The sequence below is a fragment of the Parasteatoda tepidariorum genome, chromosome 2, assembly GCF_982258835.1.
Source record: "Parasteatoda tepidariorum strain Cologne lab strain chromosome 2, Ptep-v5.0, whole genome shotgun sequence".
In the NCBI taxonomy this organism is placed as follows: domain Eukaryota; kingdom Metazoa; phylum Arthropoda; class Arachnida; order Araneae; family Theridiidae; genus Parasteatoda; species Parasteatoda tepidariorum.
In genome coordinates, this window is record NC_141756.1 from 114,323,300 (window position 1) to 114,340,836 (window position 17,537).

General features: G+C 28.2%; 1 protein-coding gene across 7 annotated transcripts in view; it reads right to left on the reverse strand.

The window, feature by feature from the left end:
- Nucleotides 1-17,537, reverse strand: part of LOC122272504 (maestro heat-like repeat-containing protein family member 2A) — a 455,199-nt gene that overhangs the window by 31,728 nt on the left and 405,934 nt on the right. For 4 of the 7 annotated variants that reach the window (XR_015431655.1, XM_087158092.1, XM_087158091.1 and 1 more), the window contains 3 exons: nucleotides 9,832-9,959; nucleotides 4,754-4,808; nucleotides 1,498-1,650 (listed from right to left, as the gene is read on the reverse strand). The gene's annotated coding sequence lies outside the window, so the exon portion shown is untranslated. Of the gene's footprint in view, nucleotides 1-1,497; nucleotides 1,651-4,753; nucleotides 4,809-9,831; nucleotides 9,960-13,757; nucleotides 13,834-17,537 lie in introns of all 7 variants that reach the window. The other 3 variants (XR_015431656.1, XM_087158095.1, XM_087158094.1) reach the window with 2 other exon arrangements.

Here is a 17,537-nt window from a genome sequence, read left to right on the forward strand (position 1 = left end):
TGCTTTTACGAGTTCTAAATACCACCCTTTCAAAAGTATCCCCCTTGCTTTCTTTTTTTCCCTTTGAAGGCATTTCTGAAGACTCATCATTTCTTGCCTCTTCTTCATCATTGGGAATGTTCGACGTTATTTTCAACGCTAAGCCTGTTGGCATCAGAAAAAACAGATTCGAAAAGTATGGGCACTTTCTTCCTAGGTCTGACACCATCATCAGAATGATTCTGTTTGGTCCCTTAACTCTTTAACGACAGAATTTCTTAAGTGATTTCACCTTTTCTGAATTTCCATACCCGTAAGAACTATGAAAAATATATTTGGTTCGGATTTTTCTACATAATATTAAATCAACGAATAGTAAACTAATATTTTGAAATAAATCAAAATAATATTTTGAAATAAATTACAATTAAAATATGTTTACATTATCAGGGGTAATTGTGAGCCCAACTCAAAAATCATGAAAATTTGAGTAAAATCATTAATGCTGCTTTTCAAAAAATTTATATTTTCATCAATTTATATCATTGATATTTGCACAACGTGAAGTTCTAACTAAATTATATGCAGCATAATTTAAATTAATAATTATGTAACTTTTATCTCTAATCACATTAAATATTCTACCAGAAAAAATATTTAAAAATGAAAAATATGCCAAGCATAAATTCTAGCTCTAATATTTCTAAATAAAATATGCAAGAATTTTTATACATAAATGGGAGCAATTATTTTTTTATACTTCTGTACCTTGGATTTCCGGATCGCGGTTAATAAAAATTCCAGAAATTGGGATTTTTTCCGGAACATAACCATCTCTGCATCATTTTTATATTGAAAGAAATTAATTGTACTTAGGTATCAGTTACTTATACAACGTTGAATTTATCAATATCATGAAAATTCTTGTTAACGATACAAGGTTAGTTAAGGTTCATTCATTTTATCAGTACCAGAATATCGACTAAACTTGCCCTAATATTGACATATAATTCAAAATTATGAACCTATTTGTAAAATTAATTATGTTATTTATGTGTTATGCTGTGGTTTTTGGAGCATGAGATATGTTGGACAAACAAGTAACTCTCTTAATATTAGAATTAATCAACGGTGTTCAGATATAAACTAATAAAAATATCAATAACCTAGAGTTGAATTATATGAGAGAATCATATTTTTTTCATTTAATCATACATTTTTTTCAGTTTCTCTACAGAATTACAAAAATAACTTGGATTCCCTAACAACAAAACTATATAACTCATAGAATAATTATGTATTATTCGAATAATTAATTATTCAAATTAAGAAAAAGTTCTTTACAGATGACCAAGATTGAGTAAATCTTTCTCAAGGTAAAATTCACAAACTATTAATTAACATGATAAAAACTAATTTGTACTGCAAAAAACGGGTCTGATCAAACACATAAAGAATAAATACAGAAGATGTTAATTTTAACAGTGTGAGAGAAATAAAACAATAATATATATGAACCTGTTAATACAAGACTCCAAATCACATGCAATGAGTTTTAATCTTTGTTCCAAATGTTTGGCAAAAACTTCATCTGGCCAATGCAAGTCCCGGATGAAAGATTGCAAGGCATCTAGTTTCCAAAAAAGATCTTCAAATGTAATGCCTCCATGCCTACAAAACAAAGATGCAATGCCACAAATCAACAAAATAACTATTATAACAACACAAAATTTGAATTTACAGGGATAATTCTGGCACAAAGTGAAAAACCCTGAAAATTTTATTTGCAAAAAAATAGATATCAATTTATATACCATATATCTTTCATGTTTAACATAATTTCTTTTAATTAACATTTATATTTAAATGACCTTCTAATGCAAAACATATCACACCTTTGGAGTAACTAATTCAAGAAGAAGCTCTAGCAAGAGTCGCAATAGAAATTTTTTTTTAAAAATCACCTGAATATTAATCGCGATATTGGAATTTGAAAAGTGAAAATACAACTTGCGATATTGAATCGGATAGCGTGAATAGAAATCGCAACGCGTAGTTTTTAAATCACACATAAAAATTTAAAAATCACTGTTTAATGTTACAAACGCGTGAATACGAGTCGTAGCCTTGGATTTTGAACCCCAATGAGTATGAATTGCAATATTGGGCTTTAAAAAAACGTAAATACAAATCATGATATTGAATTTTTAAATCAAGTGAATAAAAATTGAGATATTATCAGATTCCGTAGCTGTACCAAATATTTAAAATAGCGAAAATTAAAACAATCAAACTGGCAAAAGAATCGCGTAGGACGCAATTCTTTACGGAAGAATGTATGAATACATCTCGTTAATGGGATTTAACAAAATCTTCAAAATTTTGTCGGATTATAAGTCTTGACTTCTGCAGAATTCTATAATATTCGAGCAAAACTCGCATGCAACAAGCCTATCTCATATATCAAAAAAGGCATTGGTCAAATATAATAAGGTCGGTTTAGTTGCACAAATAGTTAGGGAGAGCTAAATGTATAAAAAAAAATTATTTTTAAAATCTATAAACCTTACATAGTTATTCAACACAATATTTATCACACAGTAGAGAATTAATTTTACATTTATGGTTGGTTTCTACACTGATCGAAACAACTATATTTTTCACAGAAAAAAAATAATTGTACCAAGCTCTTCAACTGCTTAAATAGCATACACAATTTAGGAGCAATCGTTTAAATGTTAATTGAGAAAAATACTTAAAAACTGAAAATTATTGAATAAAAAATTAATTAATTATTTAAATAACTTCAAGTAAGCAAAATAATATTAAAAAACTCTTAAGAATTAAATAATAAAATAGTAATGTCCTGAAATGATGAATATTTATCAACGAAAATTAAAAAATTAAAGAAAAAAAAAGACTGTTTATTTCAAGTCACATTGAAAGAAAAATGAAAGCAATGTTAAAATGAATATATTTAAATTTTCTAAAACAAAGTTGAGTTAAGAGTAGAGCTTAAAAAATTGGCCATATTGCAGCAAATGTAAGCAAAATTATTTGCTTCACATAAACTAATAAAAGTTTGCTATTAACTAAGACTAGAGTAGAAAAAAAAAGGAAAGTGAACTGGGGTACATTAGAGACAACCTCTAAGAGGATAACCAAAACTTAAGAAAACAAATTTTCGAGTGGATTTTAAATAATAAGCTAATTTAGACTAAATTATAAAGCAAAAATTTATATATTGATCTAAAATTAGTAATTTGGTTTCCGAGAAGTATTCTTAACCATTCCTTAATTCTGGCAAAAATAGCCTTTTCTTCAACAGTCACAGTTCCAATGCCGTCTGGCCTTAGGTAAAAAATAACTTTCTCTTGTTTAGAATATTATTTTCGAAAAGCACATACAATAAAATTAGTATACTAAATTAATTATAATATACATAAATGTGTTCTTACCATTGATACAATCTTTATAATAAGCTATGAAGTTTATTTAAAAATGATTTTAAGTTTAAATTAAACTATTAATTTAAACTTAATGCTACAAACTGATTATGTGTGGACCCTGTTATAAAAAGTAATAATAGTTTAGAGATAAAGCAGATTTTCCTAAAATATATATTTATTACAACATATTTCCGCAAAGAAAACTTAATTGTTTAGAAATTGCAGAGCATTACTTGAGCAAAATGGATTAATCACTTTTTAACCTATGAGGTCTTCTCATATAATCACTTTATGTTATTTTATAGTAATTCTTAAAAATGTGTGCAAACAATGTTTTACTATGATTACTTCAACACCTTCTGAATAATATAACTTAACATAATTTTTTTACAGTGTTTTCGTTAAAATGGTTACAAAATTGTATGGATTTCAAAAATATGGTGACATTCATATTCAATGCCAAGATCAAAGAAAAGCCATGATCTCCAATGAAACTGTTGCTGAAAAATTTAGTGTTAAGGGATTCTGAGATTTGTACAGCATTGAATAAAAGAATGGTACAATCCTCTTCTCCCAACAAAGATAGTATTAACTCAACACATATTTTATTTTATATCATATTTATCATATTATATCATATTTATCATATTATATCATATCTTTTTATATCATATTTTATTTTATAACTGGCATTGAGCAGTCAATCCAGTTTCAGGTTTACAACTATCAATGCTTGACTACGCTTTCTTGTAAATTTTGAACCTAACCCAGAAGACAACCCCTGGATCAAACATTGGGACTAACCAACCCTTGTAATGGTGCTCACAATTTTTGCACAGAACTTCCTTTATAACCCAAAATAGAAAAACTGTGTTTCAGAAGATATCATTTTTAATAATTGTGAAACATTTTCTTGAGAGTGTATTGACAGATATAACTAGTCCATCAAATTGAGAAAAAAAAGTAATTAAAAACAAACTCCTCAAAAAAGACGATAGTTTACAAAGTCTAACAAGCAAATATATTACATTAGAGACTAAAAGAAAGATAGTTAGTATGCAAGTACAACGTAATAGCAATCATATGTGTTCACCTTTAAGACAATTCAAAATAACTAATGCATATTTCTTCGAAACATATTTCACAATTTTTAAAAAAATATATAATTGATATGTTTTGAAACTAAATAAATAACGATAAAAACCAAATTGAAGAGAATTTAATTGTTTCAAAGAATAATTGACTTAATATAGCTTAATTAGTAGATTGTATCACTACAAGGTTTCAAAATTAAAAAATTAGATCATAAAATGATAATTAATTACCTAAAAAACTTTTTTACTTTCATAATTCCTAACTCCTTCGTTAGTGCCAACAAAGCTAAAAAAAAATGAAATTAAAGTGTTAATACCAGCATTTAAATCTTTTAATTGCAATTTTGAAAGCTAAGGAACTAAGTGAACTTGTAGATGTCTCATACTAAGAGAAGAACATGAAAAGAATGTATAATACACTTAATTTATAAGCTTTAAAAAATCCAAGTTGTCTAATAAAATCAAAATTAAAAAGTTACCAACATTTCATAACCATAAATACCCATTTCAAAAACATATAAATGTAAATTTCGAATATTTTCGCTGGATCTAGGAATCTAGAATAAAATTCCCAAGTCTAAAAAGGTTAAAGCTTTCCAGAAAGATCAATGCTTCCTTATTTTGAAAAACTCCAGAAATATTTTTGCTCAGAATTTCAAGATATAGTAGCTGTTAGGATATCTTAAAAGATTTTGAGCATAATGAAACTTTAAAAAAAAATTATGTTATTTATGCCCATACAAATTTTATACCAACTATAATGCACAGAAGACTTAGTAGCTTTTGAAATGAGCTTTGGTTCCTTTTTGATTTGAGGCACTATACATAGTATCTGTTTCAGTAGTAGAAAAAATAAAACTAGAAATGTTTTTCCAAGGAAAAAAAAAACTATTTTGCAAAAATTTAATGAATATTTTCAAGCAAGGAAGTATTGACTGTAATATAATCAAAACAAAAATAATAAAATTCATAATACAAAACGACAATCAACCTTCAACCACTCACATAAGTACAATGAAGTTAAGATATTTTTATTAAGGGGGACAGCCTTTGGAAGCACTTTGGGTTTATAATTTTGTTTTCCTGAAAAAAAGGGGAACAAAGTAACTATCAAAATAAAGTTTCACCTCTAAAAGCATGATTCAGAGATTTTAGCAACTGCCTATGCTGTAAGGTAAAAATAAAAAAAATAATAAAAAAATGAAAGATGTAAAATTTTTGTGCAGTGCTCTCCACCTCCTATTATTCACAGAGAATAAATTAAGCATCAGACTTCTAGATGCCAAAGACAACATATAATCATTCGTTGCATCACGATTCTGAAACAAATATATATATATATATATATATATATATATATATATATATATATATATATATATATATATATATATATATATATACACAGTGAAACCTCCTGTTATGGACACTCCTGCAAAACGGACGCCTCTCGATACGGACATATTTTTAATTCCCCGGGAATCTTCTATGAATAAACCATTACGCACATTCTCCGCAAAGCGGACACTCCCGTAACCAGACGTGGACAGTCATTTTGATCCTGGAACGTTCTTTTTTATCTCTACAAACCGGACACTACTTTTTCTAAATAAATTGCAAGATAAAAAAATTCAACTTTTCACCATTTTTAAAGCATGTAAATAAAACTTTTTGCCTTATCCATAACTAAAAATATTGTTAAGCTATTTCACCACCGAAAAATCAATCTTTCTCCTGTCACCTTGCCTTATCTTTGTAAAGAAAGCAGAGAAAATGGTACTGCACTCCTGAAATAATTCTGACATTGGCATCTTTTGATCTTTTCATCTGGACCACACAGGTTATGAGACCCCTCAAGTTGAAATGACTTCTCTCAATGCTTCTTCCCCATTGAAAATTTCTTTAATTTTCTTATCAATTTGAAGACTGTATTTAACACAACTGGGGTAAAAAAAAGAGAACAGAAGTATAATCTTTGAGGTGTTTATATCAGGGTTGGCAAGGTTTAGGACAGAATGGATTAATCCACGGTTTAAACCCTGGTTTAAACCGTCCTGTCTAAAACCCCTTTGTCCAAAACTGTCTTAAACTGTCCAAAACCCTTTTACTCAAATTATGTCACAATTTTATCTGAACAATATTTAAGAGGTAAAATAAACATAGAACTAATAACGTATTGATAATTAAATATACTAGAGAATATTTGTTTTTAAAAGTATAATGCTTTATTAATATTGTTTGACTCTTCAATTTAAACAAAGGAAGATTAATCAGTAATCAAATTAATCAGAATTCAATTGGTCCTCTCATTCAATAGTACATAACTGAAGTTTGGCCTTGCCATACAGGTTAAAATATTAGGGACTAAGTGCTTGGTTTGTCATAAACAGGTTTATATATCTATAGTACTATTCATGAATACTTTTATTTCATTTATGTTCAATTCTTTTAGTATAGTGGTGATACATCACCAGTGTCAGTAACTGAAACTGATGTTATGCCCTTCAAAACTATTAATACATTTTTCAGTTATTTTGTATTTTCAATTCATAAAAACAATTTTTTTTAAAATAGATGTCTTTTTTATCATCCTGTGATGCAGAAATTATAACATTTTCTTAAAAAAAATATTGTGTAAAATAAAAGGTTAATTTTTGAAAAAATTTAGTATTTATTTTAAGAAAAATTATTATTTTTTAATATTGCCATATTTATCCTTATGCAAAAATATTATTTATCAGTATTAAAAGCATATTTATATTTAAAGGATTAGGCATTCACTTTTGTTGTTCAATGAATTGTGGAGCTTCAAAAATTATAAACCTTTTCCTATTATATTATTTTCTTTTAATAAGTTATAGTAAATTGTATAATAAAATATCAAATATTTATTGATACATGTAATTATTATGTGTACAGTGGTTACACCTATAGAATTTTTACCTTTTACCGAAGTTCAAGGTTTTGGACACTTTAAGACAGTTTTACCCAGTTTAGGACAGTTTTACCCAGTTTAAGACAGTAAAACCCACGTGTCCTGTCCAAAACCAGTTTAGGACGTCCAAAACCCCAACCCTGATTTTGTCTATTCATAACGTTCCCATAAACAGAAAACAATTTCTTTGTGAATATCCGCTGGTCTCTGACTTTTTGCATGAAGAAAACGTATGACGGAGCGCACTTCGCGGGATTCTGAATCGCCGCAGCCACTTTAAACACGATCTACTCCAACCAGAATCAACGTTGAAATGCCTAATGACCGCAAGGAGAAAGCTAACGGGTCAAGGTTAAAACCTGTGTTGCCAACTTGCTCTCCAAAACTTTTCTTTTCCTCTGGCATACGATGTATCTTTACTTTTCGAAACACCCTCATACTAATCTCCTAAATTATTCATAAATTGAACAGCAAATAATTAGAATAGTTAAAAAAAATGAGTTTTATGTAATTTTCTTAATGATATATGACTGTATTGGTGATATTTAGACAACATTCCTATCTAATTGTTAAAATTTACATGAAATCTTCATGAAAAATTTAATGAAGTGAATTAGAATTAATGAAACTGAATAATTGAATAATGCATATTACATTAAATAATTGATAAAGTTTGTGTGATTGTATTGCTATTAAAATATAAATACTATTTCCGAATATGTTAGATCAAATTTTAGATTACAGGAAATGTATAAATTTAAATAAAATATCAAAATATATCCATTTAACATATCTGCTTCAGTTTTAATAACAAATTATCTATTTTGTTACTTCAGAATATCTGTAATGTATTTTGAACATAATAAAATCTATTGTAGAACAATATTTTACAGATAACTAAAACTTAACAAGCTTTGTTTTCTTTAAAATATATCCATAAAACATGAAGAATGATTATTAAAATTTTGTGAATATGCATATTTTTCACTAAGCTGAATTTTTAAATCGCATTTATATGAATCTAGATATACTATATGTAAACCAAAATTATAAAAAAGGGGAAGTCTCAAAGGTTATGTAAATCACGAATTACAATGTGTGATAAGTAAATTGAAATTAAATTGCGGTATATGTTTCTTAAATCGGAACAATATAAATAGCAAATGATACAAAATGCCTGAACTAACAAGGCGTAAATCACAATGTGTGATACATAAATCACTTCAATATAAATTCTGTTGCATGATTAGCTAAGAGTTTTCATGTGAATTTTAAACATAATGAGGAAAACTGCAATTTGTGACTCAAAAGGTGCTTAATATAGAACAGCTATGTGTGATTCTTAAATCATTTTGATGAGAATTGCGAGTGGTAATTCTTAAATCTTTCTTTTGTGAATCGCAATGCGTGATTTGTAAACTACAATATATTCTTTATAGTATTCCTTAGGCATTGGGGAAAGCTATAAAAAAAGCCAATTGTGCATCTCCAAGAAAACATAATGTTCTCCGCATACTCTGTAACCTTACAACTAAAACAAAGTTTCTGATGAAACAAAAAAGGCTTGTAATAAATTTCTACACATCTGATAAACTTTCTTACCAGACTTCTGGTAGAGCTAAGTGGACAGCTTGTCAGAGAAAATGGACAGAAAGCCCACAAAGCCAAATGTGCACCTTGATAGAAGCATATCAAGTATCAAAACAGATGCACCTAAACATAAAAATTCGCAAATTTGAGTTTGCTGTACTACAACCTATCCATATTTTATATGTAGGTAAAACACTATGCAAAATTTGAATGTGCTATTCACGAAAATGTGAATTTACTATTAAAATCACAGTTGTTTGCCTAATAACTACATAGAATTATTAAATATAGCGACTTGTAACAATTTTTTTTTGAAGTATTATTTTTTTATTCTTTAATGAATTGAATGTCTTTAATTTTCTTCAAATATATTACTAAGTTTATAGATAAGAAAAATTAGAGCACTAATGTTTAAATAAATATTACTACATTCGCTGTTAACAATGACAAATACATGTGCGACCCTTCGTTATTCAACCTGCTGTGCAAGTGGCCCTTCACTCAAAAAGGTTGTGCAACCCTAGTTTACACAATTCAAGATCCAAACAAAAAACGTTGTCCTCAATTTCAAACAATTTTCGCCCAAAAACTTGGATCAAATAAGGAGGCCTTAAAACCAAGGAATGGCACAACTATAGAAACAAACTGTACAAGTCTGGGTCTATATCCTCCTTCACACTGAATTTGTAACAAAAACTTTTTTTAAGATACAGCAATACATAAACATTCAGAATCATATACATATCCAAACATATTCAGAGCTCAGCATTAAAATAAAACTTACACTTTCAGGCAAACTGCAGCCATTTTAGAGGAAGGAGCTTTTGTAAGCTTTTCGTAAAATGTGTGAATAAGTGGTTCACTCTCACTATGTCGAACCATTAAAAGGAGGGTTTAAAGTACATTCTGCATCTGAAAAAAGATTCAGCATCAATAAAATGAACGACAATCAAATTGATCACTGACCTAGGCTCAAACTTTAAAGGTTATCAGGAAAGAATTTGATAAGTAGAAATACAAGGTTAGCAGAAAATAATTGGTTCGGACCCATTGTTTTTTATCTGGATAATTTCTTCAAAAATATTTTCTTAATTTACCATAACTAAAGCTATATTATGTTCATTAAATTGTCATTGTAAAGAAATTTTTAGTTTAAATATCTTCTTACCAGTAACTGCGTATGTAAATACTACTTAAATGTTATGTGTGTATACCTCATGATTAAATGTAAAAGGCAACATTAAGCTTTGGTCCAAACAATAGTAAGCGCCGACAGAAGATCAAGAATTATTTTTATACTATTAAATGCAAAATTATGCTTAAGAGGACGTCATACCACATGAGGAACTTTTCGTTGCAAATTCTCTTTCACCTTAATAACTAATTTAAATTAAAGAAAAAGTGAGTTCAGACAAACCTTGAATAAGCCATAAAGTTTCAAATACTGGTAATAAAGTATTAAACTTATCAAAATGAAAATAAATTATGAGAAGATAACTTCTACTTACGCAATGGTTACTTCCAATAATTAGTTTGCATTTTGAAATTTAGAAAAAAAATTTCAGCAATATAAACGTGATAACTTACTCTAGGTTTGTCTGAACTCAATGTTTCTACACTTTAAATTACTTATGGAGATGAAAGAGAACTTTCAATGAAAAGTTTCCTTAAGGGTATAGCATTCTCTTAAGTCATTTTTCAAAACAAAATACAAATGCAGGAAAAATTTTTATACACAAAACAATAAGTGTAATGATAGTGAAAATAGAAAATCTGGCATTCCATGCAAACTAAATTAATTTTTGAATTAAAATTTAAAATGTTTCAAATAAACGATGTGTAAATTTTTATTCATTAATGTATTGGTTTCAATTTAGGTTTTTAAAAACTTTTTACTTACTTCTATTTTATATTATTTCTCATAATATGCAGTGGTTAATCGTTGAAACAATTTAATAGAATTAGTGAGTTCAAAGAAATTTTTTTAAAATTTATTATTTTTTTTAATGGCGGGCACTTGGAACTACAGTGACCGCCGCTTATAAAATCACCAGATAATAAAATCAGCCGCTTTATAAAATCAAATCGGCAAGAACCGATTCGTTACAATATTAATGCATGTTGAAAACATCCTTTAATGAAATCAATGCCGCCGCTTTTTAAAATCAAAATTTTGACTATATAATAAATCAAAAGTGCAATTTTTCAGCTTTTTTTTGTTCGTATTTATAAAATTTTATTTTTTCGAAGTTTAAAGATTTTTTTAGAAGAAGCAACAGTTACTCACAAACCTGAGAAACAGGTGTGGTTAGCACTTTCCTGTGATGTACATAGTGTAAGAGTTAAGGAAAAATGTGGGTGATAAGCAGGGAATTCATAGAAATCAATTTATCAATGTCAATTTCTTGACTTGAATGAAGTTTGGAGAAACCTATCTCACTCAACAGGGGGTTGAATTCTTATCTTACTTTTTATTGAATGAACCATAGAAGGGAGAGAAGTTTCTTTTGAGTTCTATCTTAACAGAGAACATGAACAGATTTCCAAAAACTGTCTGTGCCCATGTTCCATTTTAAGTCGTTTGAGTAAATTATAGTTAGAGTTAGAGCACACATCAGTTTTAAGTTCGTTTGGTGTTAAATTTTATCAGCATGCCCAAAAGGAAGGATTTGAGTCTTAAAGATAAATTCGAAGTGTTGCAAAACTATGATAAGTTTCCTAAATGTAGTCAACGTGAAGCTTCAATTAAATTAGATCAGGGTTGGGTTTTTGACGTCAAAAAGAGGTTTTTGACATGACAAGGGTATAATACTGGTTTAAACCGTCAAAAACCCGTCAAAAATGTCAAAAACTAAAGTTTGCCAAAAAAATATATAAACTTCAAAACTACCAACAGTTGCCATGCATTATATTGAAATTTAATTATACTATAGGTAATCAGCAGGTTTTAAGATATTTTTTAATTAAAATTAAGGTAAAATAACAGATTTAAAATCTTAGAAATTTATATTCAAATGCATGTACAGAAAAATTTTGCACAAAATTTTTTTAAATATTTATATTTTGAAAAAAAAAATTTTTTTTTGATACTTAAGAAAATTAAAAGTTTATTACTATGCATTTTTGACATATAAGGAACATATAACTAATATTTATAAGGAACTTACAAGTTATGTTGTATAAATACAAACTTGATACAAGTGTATGAAAATTTTTTTTAATGTTATACCGAATATCTTTATTATCCAGTATGTTAATTTGAATTTAAAAGTAGTTATATTTGGGAATAATGATAAATATAATTCATATTGTTTATTATATTTATTTATAATTATTACACTTACCATTTTAAAACAATTTTTACCTCTTAATTTGTTTCCCCCACTTGTATTAAGAATACAAATAATGCATATCTTGAAAGCAAGAAGTAATTATTCAGCAGCTGAATATTTAGATATTCAACAAAACTATGTATATAGTATTCAGCAAAATGAAATTCACAAGTATTTGGATAAACTAAATTTTCAGCATAGTAAATGAATAGGCTGAATATACTGTAAATCGACACTAACTACTCTGTGTATTTAACAGAAAGCACTTAAATTTGTATTGTCTTATGTTAAAAAGATTATTAAGAAGATTTAAAAGAATATTAAAAAGATTTTTCTTTAAAAGATGTCTAATGTACAAAACTGCTAATGTTTATCTTTAAAAATGTCTAATTTTTAGTATAATCTATACTATACACTAAATTTGGTTATAAATAAATTTCTTAATAATATCACTGCAGATTTTCAATAACACATGAAAATGAATACATAATATTACAAAAGATGTGAGCTTTCAAAAGTACAAGATTTTAGTTACTATTCAAAATATAAGTGTTTCTTCAAAATTTTAAATTTGTTTTTTTCTAGAACATATTTAGAAACACTATCCTTTATAAAAAATATATAAATTTTATGTATTAATTAAATTTCACATATAAATATAGGTTTTTGACATTTTCGACATTTTTGACAGTGAGGTTTTTGACGTGACGGTTTAAACCATGGTTTAAACTGTCAAAAACTGTCACATGTCAAAAACCTGCCAACCCTGAATTAGATATTTCCCAAACTGCTCTTTTCAATATTATGAAACAAAGAATAAATATTTCCCAGGAAATAAAAAAGAATAGAAATCTGTCAAGAAAGCATAAGCGTGAAGGAAAATCGGAGGAATGAATGGTTCAAAATGCACGCGAACGAAGAATTCCAATTTCCCGAGGAATTTTATTTCACAATGCACAGGACTTTGCTAACTCATTTGGTGATTCTGATTTTAAAGTTACAGATGGGTGGCTAACCCGATGGAAAGACCGCAACAACATTGTATTTCATAATGGTGAAATACAATGTTGTTGCGGTCAATGCATGGTGAAAAGCAAGATGCTGATTTTAGCTCTGCCGCCGATTGGGTAGAGGACGTGTGGCCAACACTCATCAAAGACTATAAACCAGATCAAATTTTTAGCACAGATGAAACAGGATTATTTTTCCGAGCACTTCCTGAACACACACTGCTGTTTAAAAATGAATTGACGGGTGGATGTAAAAAAATTAAGGAAAGACTAACCGTGCTGCTAACATGACAGGAACTGAGAAAAAAAAACTTTTTAGTGATAGGAAAGAGTTTAAAACCTTGATGTTTTAAAGGAGTAAAACCCACCAGTTATGCCAATAGCTATAACGCATGGATGACATCCAGCATCTTCACAAAATTTCTTCTTGAATGGGACAAGGAGCTGAAAAATGAAAAGGTCATCTTACTTTTATACAATTGTTCTGCGCACCTTGCTGATGAGGACTTGCGTTTGAAAAACATTAAATTAGTGTTTTTGCCACCCAACACTACAGCTGTTATTCAACCCCTTGATCGGGGAATCATAAGATTATTCAAGTTTCATTACAGAAAAATGGTTGTTCGAAAAATCATTTGTGGCATAAACTGTGACAGCTCTTCGGAACTCTTAACTGCAAACAAACTATCGAAATCCCTTACTATTTTGGAATCAATGCATTTGATTCGTAAATCATGGGACATTGTTTCAACCCAAAAAATATCAAATTGCTTTAAAAAGTGTGAATTAAGCACTGGCGATGGAGCTGATAACTGTTTCAAAGAAATGCTCAGCAATGAAGAAAATGAAATGGACGAGAATTTTTCACGTTACGTAGCTATTGACGATAACCTGCAAACATCAGGAGAAAAATCTGATTCTGAAATTGTTACAGACATCAAAAATTGCTAAGTTATTTCCAATCAAGAAATGGAGGAATCAGACTCAGAAGATGAAATAAACTCATCAGTGCCATCTTCATTGGAAGTCAGAAAAGCACTTAATGTATTGCGGCAAGCTTTAGAACAAAGAGGAGGAAATATCGAAAACTATAAAAATTTCTATACAACTCTCAAATGTTGAAAAGTTAATTTTAAATACTGCAACTCAAGCAACCATTGATCAGTTTTTTGCAAAAATTTCGTAAATTTAATCTTATGTAGGATTTTACCTTATTAAAATAATTAAATTAAATAAAATAAAGCATTAATGTTGTCATTATTTCAGCTTTTAAAGTGTGTGCATTTAGAATATATCGTAAAAGTTATTATTTTTTTAGATGTTGAATCGCTTCTTAATACAATCAGCCGCTTAATAAAATTATATGAGCATAAAACGAAAGTGAATTTAATAAACGGCAGGCACTGTATTGTCCATTGGCCACAGAAAATGCCAGAACTTCTAACTCTCTTTTCGCTACCCAGTAGGCACCTGTAGCGAAGCCACGGCGGTGAAGCAGCGTTGCCCACGTCGCACTACCACAACCCGTTTATAGGGCAGATCACATTCACACACAAAGGAGAAGGACATAGAACACAGATAGAGAGAAAAAAACAGTCATGCCTTGCCCCGGATTCGAACCTTGAACCTTTCTGATGCAAGGACGGTTCCCTGCCCCTACACAGGCCGGTCGGTTGAGTTCAAAGAAATTAATACCAATAATTTAGTTTTTACACTACAGTACTTTTTTATTACTTAAACCAAATTCATGACTTTAAAAAAAAAAAGCTTCGTATTGCTTTAAAAACAATTATATTATCTATGAAACTTTTTTTTAAAAAACAGATGAGACTAAAATTAATGCTAACGTACCATAAAACATTATAAAAAGTAAATAATAATTTATAGAAAGTAAAAATAATGAGATGCAATCATGATGATAATTATAAACGCAATCTTTTCCCTTGAATGAAAAAAAAATAGTTTTAAGAATACATTTTAAATTCGAATTTAATTTGAGTCTATTTTAATAATTCTTTAAAGAAAACACTATCATATAATCATTTGTTATTTCAGAAAAATAAAACCATGTGTGGACAGTGGTTTTATTTCTTACTCTGAATTATGTGTATATGTGTATAGGCATTACAGGGGTCTGTCCAGACATTTTGTGAAAGGTCCTGTTTTTGTAAAATTGTGAAAAAAAGTACTCATAATTTGTGAATATAAAATAAGCATTAAGTCACATTCTCTCAATCAGGATCCTGCTATTGTGAATTTGTGCAAAGAGTGTCCTGTTACTGCAAGAATCGATAAAAATCTTTTCAAGAAGTTTCTAAATAGTAAATAGATACAAGATTCAGTTCAACGATTGCTGCAACTAAATCAGAGATGCAACATACAAATATTTAGTATTTAGCCTATACTGTTCAACTCAGAATATTCATATCGGACGAATAATGGAAACAAAATCACTCACACTTTTAATAATTTCAATTGGTATATTTTAAATAACGCAACTTAGTAACGTATCAATTTTAATGTGTTACCCATTAAGTAAATTTAAACAATTCTTAAATTTATAATATTTTATTTAAAAAATTGCCAGAAATTAATTTTTATTTATATAATATTCTATTAATTAATTTTATGAATAAATATAAATTGATCAATTATTTATTTATAAAAAAAAATGATTTAATATTAATAAGAATGCGCACACGATGTTTGTAAAAGTAGAAATATTTTCTTAGAATACCACATTTGGAATTTAAACTTAGGAAAACTTAGTTTGTCTCGAACCGTCTTTCACCTCCCCCAGGAAGAGTTTATTTGATTAACAAAACAATAATGAAAATAAACAAATTTGTGAGGGGTCCGATTAAAGATAAATTAGTTTGTGAAGGGTCGTTAACGTAACCACATTTCTTCTAAACAGATTCCTGCATTAACCTTGAACCGGTAGATGGATTTATGATTTTAAAGAGTGCAGAGCTCTTGGAATTTTGTCAGTTATTTAGATTGTCTATGTATCTGTGTCTTTCTTATTAAATGTGTTTGTGAACATCTGGTACTTGTTTTACTTATATGTGGACCTGCAATGAAAAAATCAGGTAGATATTTACTCATTAAGATAGATTTGGAGCTGGCCACATGCAGCAATTATTCCTTAAAGAAAACTCCCAATCATACAATCATTTGTTTTTTTTCCAGAAAAATAATGCAGCAACTTTACTAGTTTCATTAGCATCATGAAGTAATAATTCGCAACAGCCAATCACATCTTCTAAATCAGCCAGAAATCCTTCATCTGAATTCTCCTCTCAAATACTAGTGATGTAACGAATAGTGATGTGGCCGAATACCGAATATTCGGCCAAATTTTAGGCCGAATACCGAATATTCGGTGGCCAAATACTTACTTTTTAAAAATTTCTCTTTTGATTGTAATTTTGTAATTAAAGTAATTTTCAAATTTTAAATTAAAAATGAAATAAATATTAACAAAATTGCTTTTATAATCTTTGTATATTCAAAAAAATTTTAACAACTTGATTTGTTTTTTGTAATAATTTAAATATCTTGATGCCAATAACAAGTCAATATGGCTTTTAGAAATCAAAATAATTAATAATAGCATATTTTAGTTATAGTTATGCTTGTTATTTATATGCAATTTTATTTAAAATAAGAATTCATTACTACTGTTAAATGTATTCTTAACTTTCTTTTTTGTCAGAAAAATTATTAAAACCCAGAAAATTAAGCTTGTTTCTCTAAGTATCAAGACATCCATTAAATGGATAATTAATGTTTTACATTTATAATAAATAATTATTTAATAATATATTTCTATTGCATATTATTGATAAATAGATATTATTAAGGGAATCACAAATACATTTTAATATCCGATTCAGATAGTATTCACACTTCTATTTAACAAACTATATATATTTGTATTTAATATAAAAGATTCCAAAGCTTGCTTAAATACATATGATGATAAATTTGCAACAAGAAAACGTTTTTATTTATGTAACATTATTAAATACACTTATGTATTATACAACTTAAATGGAGTAAATGTTAGATTTTCTAATAATTAATGCAGTGAAATGTAACTCTGCAATATTCATGATTAAATATATTTAAAAGCACATTTAAAA